Genomic DNA, 16,449 nt, shown 5'->3' with positions numbered 1-16,449 from the left:
GAGGGGGGGAGTTCCAGGAGGGGAGCCGCGGGCATGGATCTCTGGCGGAGCAGGGCTCTTCCGGGAAGTCCTGGGGCAGGGCGGGCTTGGGCAGAACTGGCCAGGCTGCAGACCTCCTGGTCTATTTCCTGGTTTCCCGCCGCCGGAGACTCAGGAATGTCCGGTCGGATCGTGAGAATGGAGGCGGGGCAGGGGCCCCATGCTCTGCAGAGCCCTCCCTTTCTCCAGCTCTGCCCTTTCCCCAACAGGGCCAGACCTGGCAGGGCCGGAAGGAGGCAGCACATGCCCTTCCCTCCTCCTCCCTCCATCCCAGCCGCCAGCGCTGCTGAACTCCGGCTCTCTTACAACACTGCCCCCAACACACACCCTTTCTTTACCAGGACTCCCCGGCTCCACCGCCGGCGGTCCGTGGGAGCCTCTCAAAAGAGCAGTCACTCCACCCTTTAGCCTGGGCCCGGCTACCCCATGGACGGGCATCTGGCGCCCTCTCGTGGTTAAGTTGGCACACTGGCAAGATAGGTGAGGTCCGAGCTGCCGGGACCAGACGCAGGGCTGTGGCTGAGAGGTCAGGAGGTGTGTGTCCAGGCCTGGCCGGGGACTCACTCTACAGCTGTGAGCAATTCCCCTGAGCTCTGCGAGCTTCAATTCCCTCGCCTGCAAAATAGGGCTATTGATGCAAGTGAGGCATTCCTTGAGCTAACACAGAATAAGTTTTGTTGGTATGAGGCCCTCTCCCCACCTCAAGGGGCCTTGACATCATGGGACAACTCAGTCCTGGGTACCACCAGTCCCTTCACCAAACCACTCCACTTCAGACAGCCATGCCAGACATACTGATGTGGCCCGAATATTGAGCACTAATTATCCCCAGGGCCAGGTCCTTACTTTGAGGGTGCTGGGTCTAGAAGTGGAAAGAGACATACAATTACAATACAACGTAAGAGGTCAGCAACAGAACCAGCCACAGGGTGCAATGGGCAGATAAAGAAGAAACATTTGATCCAGCTTCAAGAGGGAGGGAGAGAATGTCAGGGAGGCTTCCCGTAGGAGATAACATCTGAGAAAATCCTTTAAATTAAGGGTTGAGAACTTGAATGCCTCCAAAGGGCAGCCCCTGGTCTACAATTGCAACTGGCTCACAGGTGGAATTGGATGCCAGTACTGCCATGAGTGGCCTAGCAGGGGTAGAATGATGGTAGGGGTCTGCCCCAGGTGTGGGCAATAAAGGTGCATTGTCTGTAGGAATTCAAGAACCATAATAGAAAGGACGAAAAGTTGTTCTGCTTTTGAGTATCACCAGCCATCAGCAGTTTTAAACAATGTCAGTTAAAACATAATTCTCTCAAGTAGAGGAAGATGGGCATGGATGTTAGGTCAGGGCCAGTCTTCTTCAGCAAAAAAGAGGAGGATTGGAGGCAGATGTTAGCTCAGGGCTAATCTTCCTCAAAAAAAAAATCTCTCTGAAAAAAATATTGGTCTGTTACTTTGGTCTGTTAGTTACTGTTGAGTTTTAGTAATATATATGTAAACTACAAATTTATTACTTATCTTTTAATAAACATGAGGTTCTACATGGAAGTTAATTAGGAGAAATCTTACTTGAATTGACACAGACTCAGATACACACATTTGTTTTAAAAGTGATTTCTTAATAATTTGGGATCGCTCAAGCTTGCTTTGGGCTCAGTTGGTGTCTCCAACTCTGTGACAATACATGTTCCTGAGCTTAAACAGTAGTTTCAAGAATGAACAGTGACACACTGATTGTAAATGCAAAGAAACAGAAGTTAAGTTACTTCAATTCTATCATTCCACGGGACCATTTGTGCTAATAAAACTTACATATTTATTATTAAAACAACAATAAACAGAATTTTGTATTTAAAATTTAAAACAGTGGGAACTCTAAGGTATAATATTTTTTTGTTTGGAAAGTGCAAATTTTAATTCAAACATGAAATGTTTTACCAAATTTAAATAGTATCTTTAAAAGTTAAAGTTATCCTCTTTACTTTTTCTCCATTTTTTTAAATTATGGTAAAATACACATAACATAAAGTTTACCATCTTAAGCATTTTTAAGTGTGTAGTTCTCTGGCATTATGTACATCCACGTTGTTGTACAGCCATCACTACCAATCATTTCTAGAACATTCCACCTTCCCAAACTGAAATTTTGTCCTCTGTGAACACTAACTCCCCATTCCCTCCTCTGCCCGGCCCCTGGCAACCACCATTCTACATTCTGTCTCTATGAATTCGACTAGTGCAGATACCTCATATAAGTGGAATTGTATAATATTTGTCTGTTGTGACTGGCTTATTTTACTTAGCATAATGTCCTCAAGGTTCATCCGTATTGTAATGTGTCAGAATTCCCTTCCTTCTGAAGGCTGAATAATATTCCATTGTATGTATCTACCACGTTCTGTCATCCAGTCGTCTGCTGATGGACCATTGGATTGTTTCCACCTTAGGCTACCGTGAATAACGCTGCTGTGAACATGGGTGTACAAATATCTGCTTAAGCCCCTGCTTTCAGTTCTTTTGGGTATATACCCAGACGTGGAATTGCTGGATCATACGGCAATTCTATGTTTAATTTTTTCAAGAAACCGCCATCATATTTTCCATGGTATCTATACCATTTCACATTCTCACCAGCAATGCACAAGTGTTTCAATTTCCCCACTTCCCCACCAACTCTTGTTATTTTCTGTTTCACTTGTTTTTTTAATGACCATCATTCTAATCTGTGTGAAGTGGTATCTCAAGGTAGTTTTGATTTGCATTTCCCTGAAGATTAGTGATATTAGGCACGTCTTCATGTGCTTATGGGCCATTTGTATGTCTTCTTTGGAGAAATGTCTATTCAAGTCCTTTGCCCACTTATTAATTGAGTTGGTTTTTGTTGTTGAGTTTTAGGAGTTCTTTACATACTCTAGATATTAATCACTTATCAGATATGTGATTTACAAATATTTTATCCCATTCTATGGGCTGCCTTTCAGTCTGCCGAATGCGTCTGATGCACAGCAGTGTTGAATTTTGATGAAGTCCAATTTATTTTTTTCGTTTGGTGCCTGTGCTTTTGGTGTCATATCCAAGAAATCATTGCCAAACCCAGTGTCATGAAGCTTTTCCCCTATGTTTTCTTCTAAGAGTTTATCGTTTAGCTCTTTTGTTTAGGTCTTTGATTCATTTTGAATTAATTTTTGTATAGCAATTCATTTTTAAAAATGAAAACACTAAGCATTTCAGAGAAAACTTACCTAAGAGCAAGATTCAGCCCCTGGGCTTTGGATGCTAGTATTCCTCAGGCTTGATTATGTCCTCTTCTCACTCACAATTCCAAAGTTGTTCTCATCCACTTCTGGGGCCCAAACTACCGTGCACGTGAGAGGCTGGATGGTGCCGTTAAGAGCACGGATCCTGGCACTGGATTCCTGGGGTTCAAACCCTGGCTCTGTCACTAGTAGTTGTGTAAGCTTGGGTACATTACTTAACTTTATTCCCTCTCATCTGTAAAATGGCAAGAGTGATGGCACATACCTCACAGGTTTGCTGTGAGGAATCAATCAGTTAATGTATGTAAAGAATTTAGAAAAGCGCCTGACACTCGGTAAATCTCAATAGACGCTAGATAACATTTTTTGGTTTTGTTTTCTTTATGCTGATGGCTGCCAAATAAGAATCTCCAGTCCAGACCTCTTTCCTGAGGTTGACAGCCTGCACATCTGTCTGCCGGACATCCTGGCTTGGACATGTTTTTTTTTTTAAAGATTTTATTTTTCCTTTTTCTCCCCAAAGCCCCCCAGTACATAGTTGTGTATTTTTAGTCGTGGGTCCTTCCAGTTGTGGCATGTGCCACGCCACCCCAGCATGGCTTGATGAGTGGTGCCATGTCCGTGCCCAGGATTCGAACCGGCAAAGCCCTGGGCTGCTGAAGCGGAGTGCGTGAACTTAACCACTCGGCCACAGGGCCAGCCCCCTGGCTTGGACATCTTGCAAGTACCACCAATTCAACAGGACTCACAAACTCCTTCCCAGAGAACACCACCAGGATCCGATAGTCTCCCAAGCCAGAGAATCTCTGGGAAGTCACTCCTCATGCCTCCTCACCTCTGAAATGTCTCTGACTCTGTCCCCGGTGCCCTCATGTTAACTCAGGCTGCCATCCTCTCTGCTGTCCTAGAAAGAACAGCAAAGTTTTCTCCTCCAATCTAGTCTCTTCACAACAGCCACAAATCTGCCCAGGGCACTCCCCTGCCTAAATCCTTATCAGGCCTTCTCATCACCTTCACGATAAAATGCACACTCTGTAGAGTGGCTTTCTGGGGGCTTCTCAGCCTGTGACTCTCACACTCTTCCTCTCTTCTCTGTGTTCCCACCACCCTGGATTTGTGACTCTTGTCCGTGTCTCAGGGCCTTTGCATGAACTCTTCCCTCAGCCTGGGACACACCCCCCTGGCTGCCTCCCCATAGTTGGCTGATGACTGTTCAAATCTTAAATATTGCTTCTTCCAGAAGGCCTTCTTTGACCCCAGAGCTCTGTACCTACCCCAGCACAACAAACGCTTTATTGCCACTGTTCATCTATTAACTGCTCCGCTGCCAGAGCCTGAGTCACAGGGGCAGGCACATTTCAGTTGTGTTCTCCCCTGTGTCCTGTCTGGCCCCCTGTGCCTGGCATGCAGCAGATGCTGTCAGTGTGCAATAAATGTCTGAAAGGGAGAAACAGGAGCAAGAGTGTGGAAGCAGAACAGTTGGGGGAATGAGGGAGACTAACAGGCAGGGCATGTTCCTCTGGTGCCACGCGAGACAGGCAGCGATGTTGCCAAGTGTCCCGGAAGCTGGACGGGAATCAGGCACCGAGCGCCTTGTATCCTGATTAGCTGGCAAGTCTATTCTTTCTCCCATGGCACAGAAGACCCCAGAAGGGTTTTAAGTCAGGAGGTGACGTGACTGGAGGTGCAACACCAGCTGGCCACGGGATGGAGGCAGGTGGGCAAGACGAGAGGCAGGAGGACTGTTGTGAGGCTGTGGCAATAACATGTCTCTGGAAGGAAACATAGAGAAGTGGGGAAGGGGACTTGGTGGCTGAGGGACGGGTGGAAGAGATATTCATTGCGTGCTCTTCTGTACCTATGGAATTTAGAATCGCGACTGTATTACCTGGTCAAAAATTCAATTAAAGAGCAGACAAAGGGGTATGTTGCAATAATCTAGGCAAGACATAGTGTCTATAAGATTTTATTTTTTTACGGAACACTAATGCTGACTCTTTAAAGAAAATGAGAAGATACATACAAGTAGAAATAATAAAAAGTAGAATCCCCTGAATTTCCCCCTACCCAAAAGTGCACAGTAATAGAAACACTCCCTGTTTTCCCCTCTAAAGCTACTGGAAGGTTCTGGATGAGGGCTGAGGGCAGAGGTTTATCCCCTGCTGGGGTTGCTGGATTTCACAAATCAAAATGCAGGGCCCCTGGGGCCGGCCTGGTGGCACAGCGATTCAGGGCGCACGTTCTGCTTCTCAGCGGCCAGGGGTTGGCCGGTTTGGATCCTGGGTGCCGACATGGCACCGCTTGGCAAAACCATGCTGTGGTAGGCGTCCCACCTATAAAGTAGAGGAAGATGGGCACAGATGTTAGCTCAGGGCTAATCTTCCTCAAAAATAAATAAATAAATAAATAAATAATAAATTTTAAAAAATGCAGGGCCCCGTTAAGGTAGAATTTCAGATAAATAATGAATAATTTTTTAGTATAACTATGTTCCAAATGCGGCATGAAAATACTTCCATTAAAATAGTCTTTGTTGTTACCTGAGATTCAGATTTCCCAGGGCAGCCTGTGTTTGATCTGGCAGAGAGCCCTGCTCTGTCCCCTTCCTCTGCCCATACTGCTGGTTCTTTCCCCAATTTGTGTTTTAAATCCCCATTTGAATGATTTTTACTTTAAGTCACTCAAATCTGTTTTAAAAATTGCCACCAACTTTTCTGCAGGGTCCCTGGCCTTACACAGCGCTCACCCCAGGCCCTGCTGGCCCAGCACACAGCAGGTGAGGTTAGTGGGAGCGGCAGGGCGGGCAGCTCTAGCAGTGGGCACTGACAGCTGGGTCCTGGGCCCTGCATCCTGGTGACAAACACTGGTAATTGAGTCTGGATGCTGAGCACTGGGTGCCAAGCACAGGGAACCATGTCCTGGCTCTGAGCTTTGGACTCTGTTTCCTGGAAACCAGGACCAGGGCAGAGGTCACAAGTTCCCGGTCACTGGGCAGAGGGTACTGGGCTCAGTGGCAGTCATGAGCCTGGTGTCACTTACTGCCCAGGGTGGTGTCGGGGGTGAGGCGCTGCCCAGCCCCCCAGTTGTTTTGTAACAGCTGCTGGACTAGGCTAGAGGAGAAATTTAAGGAGCTGGGGGGGCGGGGAGAGAGGGGAAGTGGGCAGGGCAAGGCCACTTGGGCAGGCTGCCTTAGGTCCCAGGTCCTGGGGGCGAGAGCAGGCTGAAGCTCCAGGCCTCAGGGCCCTAGGGGCAAAGGCAGGTTGGGTGGTGGGGAGAGTGGGGACCTTTGGGGCCCCTGTCTTTGTACCCTCCTCCTTTGCCAACCTCCTGGCCCGGCTCCCAGGCCGAGGCAGCTGGAGTGATTAGCGTGGGCCGAGGGAGTACGAATGCCAAAGGCTTGTCTCCCTGCTCAGAACACAAGGATCCAGCCAGAGCAGATGGCACGACTTAGAGTGAGAAAAAGAGACCAGGAGATAAACAGAGATAAACAGGGACAGCACCAGAGACAGACCGGAGAAGAAGGGCAAGACAGGCTAAGAGTGAGCAGCCCAAACAGAGAAATGGGTGTCGTGGCAGGGCCAGATCAGTAGCTACCTTCTCTTTACCTCTTCTTAGAGCCTGCCTTGTCTGAGTTTCTCCCCACTGAGTCCCCCATCACAGCGTTTCTCAGCTCAGCACTATTGATGTTTGGGCCAGAATAATTCTTTGATGAGGGGGCTGTCCTGTGCATTGTAGGATGTTTAGCAGCATCCCTGGCCTTTACCCACCAGATGCCAGTAGCACCCTTTCCCCCCAGGTTGTGACAACCAAAAATGTCTCTAGACATTGCCAATGGTCCCTGGGGAGGAATTGCCCCCGACCGACCACCTTCCCTGCTCCCAAGTAGACGCATGTGCTTGAGGAGAGGCAACTCCTGGTGTCTGGCTGATTCTCCCATCAGCCCTTGTCCATCCCCTTGGCCCCAGCGTGGCTTCAACTGCCCCGATTTGGAAGCCATGGAAACTGGGAGCGTTACTGAGACTGAGATGGGGTCTGAGGGCTGCTGAAGCAGCAGTCAACAAAGTCCCTGCCTTCAGGGTGTCTCTGCTCGTATTCCATCCAGAAGGTGCCACAGGTGTATTTTGGGATGCACTAGAGGGTGCTTTGTGAGTGGATGTGCACTCTTGTCTCTAAGGGAGGAGGGAGACATGAGCCTCCAGGTATGTCTGGACTAGGTATTTGTCGCAAGTCTGCATTTGATCCACAATACTCAGCTGTAAGACATGTCACACTTATTTCTCTAAATCACATTTTCTACCCCAAACTCCCCCCAAATTCAATCACAATCATATTTTGGGAATCCTCTACCCAGTGGTGTGCTGGTAAATGGCTCGAGGGGGGCTGGTGCTAGGGAGGGACTTGATTTTGCCTTTGCCAATTTCCATGGTGTAAATACTCCCACCATGGCCAATTTCAAGCTGTCAACATGATGTCACTAATGGCGTTGCTGGGAAGAGGTGGGTAGCAATGCACCATTACGTGGCGTTTCCGCCACACAGATGTGAGTAACCCCAAGAGCATAAATAATAGCAAAATACAGAAAAATTATCAGGAAGTGATGCCCTTTGAATGTTATTGCCTTTGAATACACTTTATTTAACTGTAAGTTTACATAACTTAGTTTTTTATAATGCCCCCACCCCTCCGAAGCACTGGGTACAATTCCTGAGGGTTTATCCAGTCCGCAACGCTCAGGGGAGGACTCTGATCGTCAGTCAACTTCCATCTATCCTCGTGGGTCTGCGTAGGCTTTTGCCGTGATTCCCAAAGCACCACTCTCAGCACGCATGCAAACAGCCATCCCCTCCCCCCACTAGCAGCTGCAGCTCTGCAGGCCCATCAGAGGTCCTAGGAGACCCGAGTGGGAGGGGTGCACAGTTGCTATTACTCAAGGAAAGACAACAGCAGCAGCAAAGACACTCAGACCGCTGTTCACTTTCTCAGGCTTGGGAAAACTCTTCCAGCCTTCTCTGATCGGCCCACTTCCGCCCCTCTGGAGCCTGGGAGCCCTGCCCTCTGGAATAACCCAGCTCCACGTCTCCTAGAGCCGGACCTTGGTAAACAAAAGCCTCGACTGGGGGAATGTCTTTGGTGCCTGGCAACCTCTGTTTTCGGCCTGGCAACCCCAAAGCCTTTAACAGCCTCAGTCCCCACCCCCAGGCACAAAGGAGGAAACATACCCACAGCAAGGAGACCAAAATGCAAATTACGACCTCAATATGTTTCTCTGCAGCCTAGTCAGAGCACTGCGGTGGCAACAACCCACTGAGGCACTGAATTAAACAAAAAAGGGTTGAGGTTATGAAAGGAGAGGTTCCAGCTAGAGTTCAAGAAAGTTTTCCAGACCTGCCTGCAGAGAATTAAACCCAGACACTGTGAAGGTAAGTAGTCTCCCCTCCGGGCTGCCCCCGCAACCACTCAAAGCTGATATGCCTCCCCCATGCTTATATAATGTCCTCTGATGGCTCCCTACAGCCTCAGGATGAAGTCTTATTAGTAGCTGAGTGCCTGAAACTTGTAAGGTGAGAGTAGTCCTATTTTACAGGTGAGAAAACTGAGGCTCAGAGAGGGTAAGTTACTAGCCTGAAGGCACACAGCTAAAGAAGTAGTCAAGGCTAGAATGTGAACTCAGATCTGACTCCAAAGCCTGTGTTCTTTGCCCTGTGTAACCCCATCTCTCATCCTTACCTGACACTAATCTACCTCTGCAGCATCCCCTGCCCACAACTTCCACCACCTCCTCACACAGGAGCCGGGGAAAGGAGAGCAAGCAACAACTTGCTGAATTGTGAAACAACAACCTTGTGTTAGTTAATGCTGGCCAGACCATAAGAATATTTTACAGCTTAGTGTCATTGAACATTTTTTCTCTCTAAGCAAGATAAAGAGTTTCTCTGCCTTGGCACTACTGATATTATTTTTTCTATTTTTTTTCTTTTTTTGAGGAAGATTAGCCCTGAGCTAACATCTGCTGCCAATCCTCCTCTTTTTGCTGAGGAAGACTGGCCTTGAGCTAACATTTGTGCCCATCTTCCTCTACTTTATATGTGAGACACCTGCCACAGCATCGCTTGAGAAGCATCGGCACTATTGATATTTGGGGCAGGATTATTCTTTGTTGTGGGGACTGTCTTGTGCATTGTAGGATATTTAGCAGCATCGCTGGCCTTTACCCACCAGATGTCAGTAGCACCCCCCAGGTTGTGACAACCAAAAGTGTCTCCAGACATTGCCAACGTTCCTCTGGGAGACAAAATGGCCCCCAATTGAGAACCACTGAGTTAGACCAAAGGTAAAAAAGCAACTGTTTCAAAGAAGTAGGTCTTGGGAGTAACTAAAATGTGCCAGCGAGGAGTAACTCCCCTGTTGTGAAGTAGCTTAGTGGAGATAGATCAGTGAGGTCCAAGCTCCTTCTTCTGATGCAAGATCCAGAGCAGTCCTTCGGAGCGCCCTTGAGGGAACACAATATTCCCATAAAGAACCTTTCATCTCTCCAGACCTTTGCTCTTTTCCTGCAGTGCCCGTCCCATCCTTCAAGAACCAGCTCAGATGCCTCCTCTCTGGGAAGCCTTTCCTGCGCCCCCAAGGCTGTTGGTCACTGGAGAGCCCTGAGAGCAGGCATTATACTGCATCCCATTTGTATATTTTGTATCCCTTTCTATCTCATAAATGGGGCAGGAATTCAATCAAGACCTGAGTCAATTATTTTATTTATACTGAGAACTTCTGTGGCAGTCTCTGTGCTAGGGGAATACGGAGGACACAGGACACAATGCACAGTCCAGTTCAGGGAGAACCAATGAATGGAGTTGGTACAATGCTAGCGTTGGGGTTTGAGAGTGATACTTACACCCCCTCCCCAAGTTCAGGCCAGCTGAGAGGTATGCACATAGGCCCATCAGGCAGGAGGAGGGAGAGCCAAGTCAGCTTTATTGGTAGCTGCTGGTATTTGGACCTAAGCTCAAAAAAATTTGCCCTCTCATGTCTAGATCTTGAGAAGACCCACCCAAGGGACAGTCTGGATCTGCAGGACAGACATACCTACCCAGTCTTTGGGCCAACCCTGAGAATGGGGTCAGCGAGGTAGTTCTCCAGATTTGCCTCTAGAAATCTGAGTGGAGCCCTGGCCATGTGTTCACCACATCAAGGACAGGAGCGGGAAGGTGTGAAAAGGGAGTGGAGCCCAGGTCTTATTTGCCTGTTGAAGCTTCTCTCAATCTCCTCGATCCCATAAAACATTCCTTCTCCCCAGGGGGAGATCAAGTGAATGAGAAAGGGAATGGGAGGAGGTAGGGTTAGGAGCTCTCTGGGGTCCCTTTTATAAAGGCACTAATGCCATTCATGAGGGCTCCACCCTCATGACCTGATCACTTCCCAAAACCTCCACCTCCAGGTACCAGTACATTGGGGATTAGGTTTCGACATATGAATTTGGGGAGGACGCAAACATTCAGTCTATAGCAGCCAGTCTTGGGGCCCCATTCCAAATCAAATGAATCAGAATCTCTGAGACGTGGGGCCCAGACATGGACATTTAAGACAAAATGTCAACTAGGTGGAGAATCTCTCCTATCTAAAAACGTAAGACTTGGAAACAGGAAAATGGGGGCCTTCAGCAGTGGTTCCCAAACTTGTCTGCATGTTGGAATCACCTGTGGAAATTTAAAAAAATAGTGATGCCTGTGATCCCACCCCAGAGACTGTGATTTACTTGGTCTGGGTGTTGGGATTTTTAGACTATCCCTAGATGATTCCAATGTACATACAAGTTTGGGATCCAAGGACTAGAGTATTTCCTGGTGGTATATGCTAGCTGATGGCTAAGGACTAACCATCTCTTGCTTAAGCTCAGCCATGAAGGGCCTCCTCTTGCCAATGATCAACAATACAAGCAACTGTTACCCTGACCAGAAAGTTTGGTTGGTTCTTCTGCAAAGCAGAGATGGAAGTGAAGGTACCTTGGTTGGTCTGAGCAAGAGCAAAGGTAACTGCTCCTCTTTTCCCCAGGTGGCTCTTCAGACTTAGAGGGTCACATACTGGTGCTGGTCCCAGTCTCTTCTGATTTCCCTTCTCACCTTCCTTCCTGCCCTGAGAGCCTCTTGTATACAATGGATAGCTCCAACAGCTTCTCTCTGCTGGTCATGACTCCAGTTTACAAGTGATGGAAACCCAAGTCGAACTGATTCATTAACCGGCTCATGTATGAAAGAGTCCAGAGGTGCTGCTAGCTTCAGGCATGGCTGAATCCAAAGCTCAACTGGTATAGCTGGGAGTATGTCTTTCTCAACACATGGCTCTGCCTTCCAGCTGGGTTGGCTTCATTCTCAGGAAGGTTCTCTCCAAATAGTGGCAAAGATGACCATTAACAAGTCCAGGCTGCTACTCTTCTAGTTTAGCAATCCCAGAAGGAAGAGAAAGCCCTTTTCTCAGTGTTCTGGAATAGGTCTCGGGTTGATACTCATTCCCTCTGCTAGCCTGGTTTGAGCCACCTGCCAATCACTGTGGTCAAAGGAATGAAATGTGCTGATCAGCTAGAGTCACCTGCCCACCCTGGAGCAAGGGTGGGGGAGGGATGGCTTCTCAAAGGATTATCAGAGTGCTGTTACCAGAAGGAAGAGGAATGGAGGGCTGTTGAGCAGGCAGAGAAACAGATGGCCACTGTATTTGCTCCCAGGTTACTGAAGGAATGGAATGTGCAGAAATCACAACGTAAGGTAGGATCTGACAAATGCAGAGTAGGGTACTGGGGTACTCGTGAGGAAGGGGGATCTTGAACTGATAGATTAGCCTTTGATAGGTAGGGCCCCTGGGGAGGGAGGGCATCAGCTGGCACGAGGATGCAGGAAGCCCAGAGTATGGTCAAGATGAGCACTCATGACCAGAGCATTGTGTATGAAGGAGCTGAGGCTGGTGAGGACATGGAGGCCAGACGGTTGAGGGCCTTGAACTTGCCCTTCATCCTGATGGCAGTGGAGAGCCTTTGAAAGTGAAGGTGAAGCTGGAGAGGGTCAAAAGTTAGACCCCTCAGGGCCTTGTAGACCACATTGAAGATTTAGGGTTTGATCCTGAGGGCACTGGAACCAGGGATGACATGATCAGAGTTGTACTGGAAGAGACAGAACTCTGACTACCTTCCAGAGCATGGCCTGGATGGAGAAAGGCAGGAGGCAGGGAGGCTGGGCAAGAGACCGTAATCATAAACAACACTTATATACCGCTTACTCTGTCCCAGGCTCTTTTCTAATGACTTTACACCAGTTAAGACATGTGAAGACCTGAAACAGGGTGGTAGGGGTTTCAATAGATGTTCTGGGCGCAGAATACATTGGACTTTGTAACTGATGCCATATGGGAGATGAAGTAGAAAGAGGAAGCCAGGATTCCTCTGAGATTTTTAACTTGGGGGAGCAGGATAGAGGAGCCCCTATCAGAAACAGAGAAAGGAGAGCTAAGAAAAGTCCATACACATACACTGCTGCCAATTCTGTGCCTAGCCCACTGCCCGGACCTAGGAAGATGAACAACAAACAAGTTGTTGCCATGCAGGTGATGGCTGTGCAGGAGACACAGGTATGTCATGGATGATTTCAGGACATTGTAACGAGGGCGGGAAGACTTGTACAAGCAGAATAGGGTAGGAAGGCAGTAATAGCACTTCCATCCACACAGTTGCTCAAGCCAGAGAGCTGGGACGTCAACCTTGGCTCCTCCCTCCCTCCCTCGCTCATCTAGTCAATCACAAAGACCAGTAGATTTGATCTCCTAAATATCTTTTGAGTATCTTGAATCTGCCTACTTTCTTTATCCCCACTGAGAACACACTAGATCATGCCATTGTGTCTTCTCATTTGAACTACTGTAATATAACTTCCTAATTGGTTTCTCCACTTTCCTTCTGGTTTGCCCTAATCCATTCTCACACTGTCCAGAATAATCCTTTAAAACAGGAAATCTGGGGGGCCAGCCCGGTGGCATGGGGGTTAAGTTCGCACATTCCACTTCAGTGGCCCGGGGTTCTCTGGTTTGGATCCCGGGTGTGGACCTACACACTGCTTGTCAAGCCATGCTGTGGCAGGCATCCCACGTATAAAGTAGAGGAAGATGGGCATGGATGTTAGCTCAGGGCCAGTCTTCCTCAGCAAAAAGAGAAGGATTGGCAGCAGATGTTGGCTCAGGGCCAATCTTCTTCAAAAAATAAAAAATAAATAAAATAAAAAAGGAAATCTGAATTCCTCCCCTGCCTATAAACCTTTCAATGACTTCCCATTACTTTCAGACTAAAATCCAGTATCTTCAGCCTGGACTATAAGACCCAGCAGGATCTGCCTTATGACTTCACCAGGCTCATTGTGCTTTAGTTCCTACTACCGGATGTGGCAGAGTCAATGGCAGGCCTAACAATGTTGAGGATGTGCCAAGTTCCTTCAGGCCACAGGGCTTTCCCTTGTGTTTTTTCTTCTTCCGGGAATGCTCTTCCCCAATTATTAGCCTGGTTAACTACAAAGTTTATCAGTCACTTTCTCAGGGAAGTCTCCTCTGACCTTTTAGCCTCAGGTCTGGACCTCCAGATTCTATGCCAAGAGTCAGTACACATTTTTTGTAAAGGGCAGATAGTAAATATTTCAGGCTTTGCAGGTCATAGTGTCACATCTACTCAACTCTGGATCATAGCCGCCATAGACAATACATAAACAAATTTATGGATGCCGAACTTTGAATTTCACATACTTTTCACAAGTCAAGAAATAACTAGCCTTCTTTTGATTTTTCTTTTTCAACCATTTAAAATGTTAAAACAATTCCTAGCTTCTGGCCATACAAAAAGAGGCGGCAGGCTGGAACTGGCCCATAGGCTGGAGTCTGCTGACACTACTTCTCTGTTGTCATAGGACATACCATACACTTTGCTGTAGTAATCAATTATGCATGTGATAGACTTCTTAATGCTGTCTCTCCAGTTGGAAGTAAGCTCTCTGAGGGCAGGGACCACATTTGTTTTGTTTACTGTTTTCCTCCTGGGCTGCTAGCACAGAGCCTGGCATCATAGTTAAGTACTCAGTAAATGAATGGAGTGATAAGGGGACAAGTGATAAGCGATAAGCCTTTCTTCCTTGAGAGGAGCTCAAAGCATAGTGGAGAATTTGGACATGTAAACAATTAACTACACAATTAACTACCCTAAAGCTGTTTTGGAGGGAAGAAGGGTTCAGTTTTCGGCAGGTTTAGTTTGAGATACAGGTGGGAAATCAGGATATGGTGACTTCCAAACATTTGGAACTACGTGATTTGAGGCTAAGATGTGGTTGTGGGAATAAGACGAGATGTAAAAGACTACTGGGGTATGCCAGCTCACTCAAGGAGAGAGGCTGAATGAGGAGAGGGTGGAGGCTGCAACTGTATGGCAAGTTTCTGGGCCAGGAAACTGGCAGAGGAAGAGAGAGGTAAGAAGAGATTCAGCATAGTTATTTCAGAAAACAGGAGGAACGACTATGTATTATTTTTGTATCCATCTAGTTTACCACTGTGTTCCTAGTATTTTGCACTGGGCATGGCATACAGTAGACACTCAGAAAATCTGTGAATTGAAGATTAAATTGCGTCAGAACATTTCAAGAAGCACTACACAGGATGCGGCCTACAGGAAGCGCTCAAAGAAGGAAGAAAGAGTAGGCAGTGTGGAAGGAATGCTGCTGAAGCCGGTAAGGGTGAGGGCTGATGTGGCAGGGTCTGAGACTTGAGCCTGTTAAGCTTTTCTCGTAGAAGAACAGTACACTCCTTCCATATTTACTCATGTTTACTTTGCCCTCGGGATGCAGAAATCCATCAAACCTGCTCTCTGTTCTCAAAGAGCTCGCAGTCTGGTGGGGAAGACAAACACAGACCCTGATAATTATAAAGTGCAAAAGTACTGTTGGGAGTCAAGAGATGGGGAGGAGCTAATAAACGTGGAAGGCTTCACAGAAGACCTGGCATTTGAGCTTAAGGGTTCGAGTTCACTAGGACAGGAATTCCAGCAGAAACCAGCCTGTGTAAAACTCTGATCAACGCAGCGGTTCTCAAACATATGCCTAAGAATCACTGGAGAGGTCTGTGTAAAATACAGATTCTAGGGCTACACCCCCGGGAAACTTCTGGTTCAGTAGGTGAGTGGCACCTATTTAAACAAGCTCCACAGGACCACACTAATGTGTTCCCACTGACATGGAAGGGGTGGTGGGGGCGGAGGATGAACCGAGAAAGAGCTTTGCCCATGGGATCGTGGGTCTCCGAAGGAGGTCACACTATCACAATAAAAACAACTCCATTTTGCGTCGCGCTTTCAGGGTACCAGACACTTTCACGTTCCTTACTTTGTCGGAGCCCGCGACAACTCTGTGCGGTAGAAACTATGAACCTCATTTCACAGGGGAGAAAACTGAGGCTCAGAGCAGGGAGACGATTTGCTCAAGGTCACAGAGCGAGAGGTAGCAGGACAGAGACTGAAATCCAAACGACCACATTCCTGCTTCGAGACTTCGGCAACGAAAGCAGGCCGCGAGTGGGTGGGGCTCAAGTCCTCCCTCCGGGCTGGTTCCAAAATGGTGGGGGCAGTGGCGTCAGCAACGCTCCCGCCCCTTCCGTCCACCTCCCTCCTTCTTCCCCAGGCCACCCAGGCGGGGGGAGGGGATGGAACGGAGGTACCCACGTGATGCCGACAACCTGGCGCGTGACGTAAGGCGGCGGGCGCAGCGCTCGCGTTGCCTTATGGGAAGCGTAGTTTAGCCTACCGTCAAGTTGGCAAGGCGGGACGGGCTTAGGACTACATTTCCCAGGAGGCAGCGGGGCGACGCCGCCGCTGCCGCCGTCGGAGAGCGGGGACGCGGGGCGCGCTGTCGGGCGGGGGCGAGGTTCGGGCCGGTTGTGCCGTTGCGAGGCTGCGGCTGCGATCGCTGCGGTGGGCCCAGGTGAGTGAGGGCCTGTGATGGGAATTAGGGCAGCTCAGGAGGATCCAGTCGTTTCATCTTTTACCTTTTCTCCGCGGCGGCTGGGTCAGGGTGCCCGGGCAGGCCCAGCACGGAGCCGCTCCCCCGCGCCTGCCTCCTGGCCTCTTCTGAGCGGGCCCTGCTCGCTCCGGCTCCTCCCC

The 16,449-nt window shown here is 48.4% G+C and overlaps 1 protein-coding gene and 1 long non-coding RNA gene across 4 annotated transcripts in view; one reads left to right on the top strand and one right to left on the bottom strand.

Annotated features, from left to right (window-relative positions):
• Positions 1–4,839: 4,839 nt before the first annotated feature.
• THRAP3 (thyroid hormone receptor associated protein 3) overlaps positions 4,840–16,449 on the top strand; it is an 81,278-nt gene continuing 69,668 nt past the window's right edge. Inside the window, exons 1-3 of one of the 3 annotated variants that reach the window (XM_070594539.1) lie at positions 4,840–5,004; positions 6,008–6,068; positions 8,560–8,707. The gene's annotated coding sequence lies outside the window, so the exon portion shown is untranslated. Of the gene's footprint in view, positions 5,005–6,007; positions 6,069–8,559; positions 8,708–16,079; positions 16,271–16,449 lie in introns of those variants that run through there. The other 2 variants (XM_008517519.2, XM_070594519.1) reach the window with 2 other exon arrangements.
• Positions 5,238–16,425, bottom strand: LOC139079453 (uncharacterized). The gene is made up of 2 exons (XR_011533150.1): positions 16,335–16,425; positions 5,238–5,620 (listed from the first exon to the last, which is right to left on the bottom strand). It is a non-coding gene; the product is annotated as an uncharacterized lncRNA (long non-coding RNA).

Source organism: Equus przewalskii, chromosome 2 (assembly GCF_037783145.1).
Source record: "Equus przewalskii isolate Varuska chromosome 2, EquPr2, whole genome shotgun sequence".
In the NCBI taxonomy this organism is placed as follows: Eukaryota; Metazoa; Chordata; class Mammalia; order Perissodactyla; family Equidae; genus Equus; species Equus przewalskii.
This window is presented reverse-complemented; position numbering and strand designations above follow the sequence as displayed.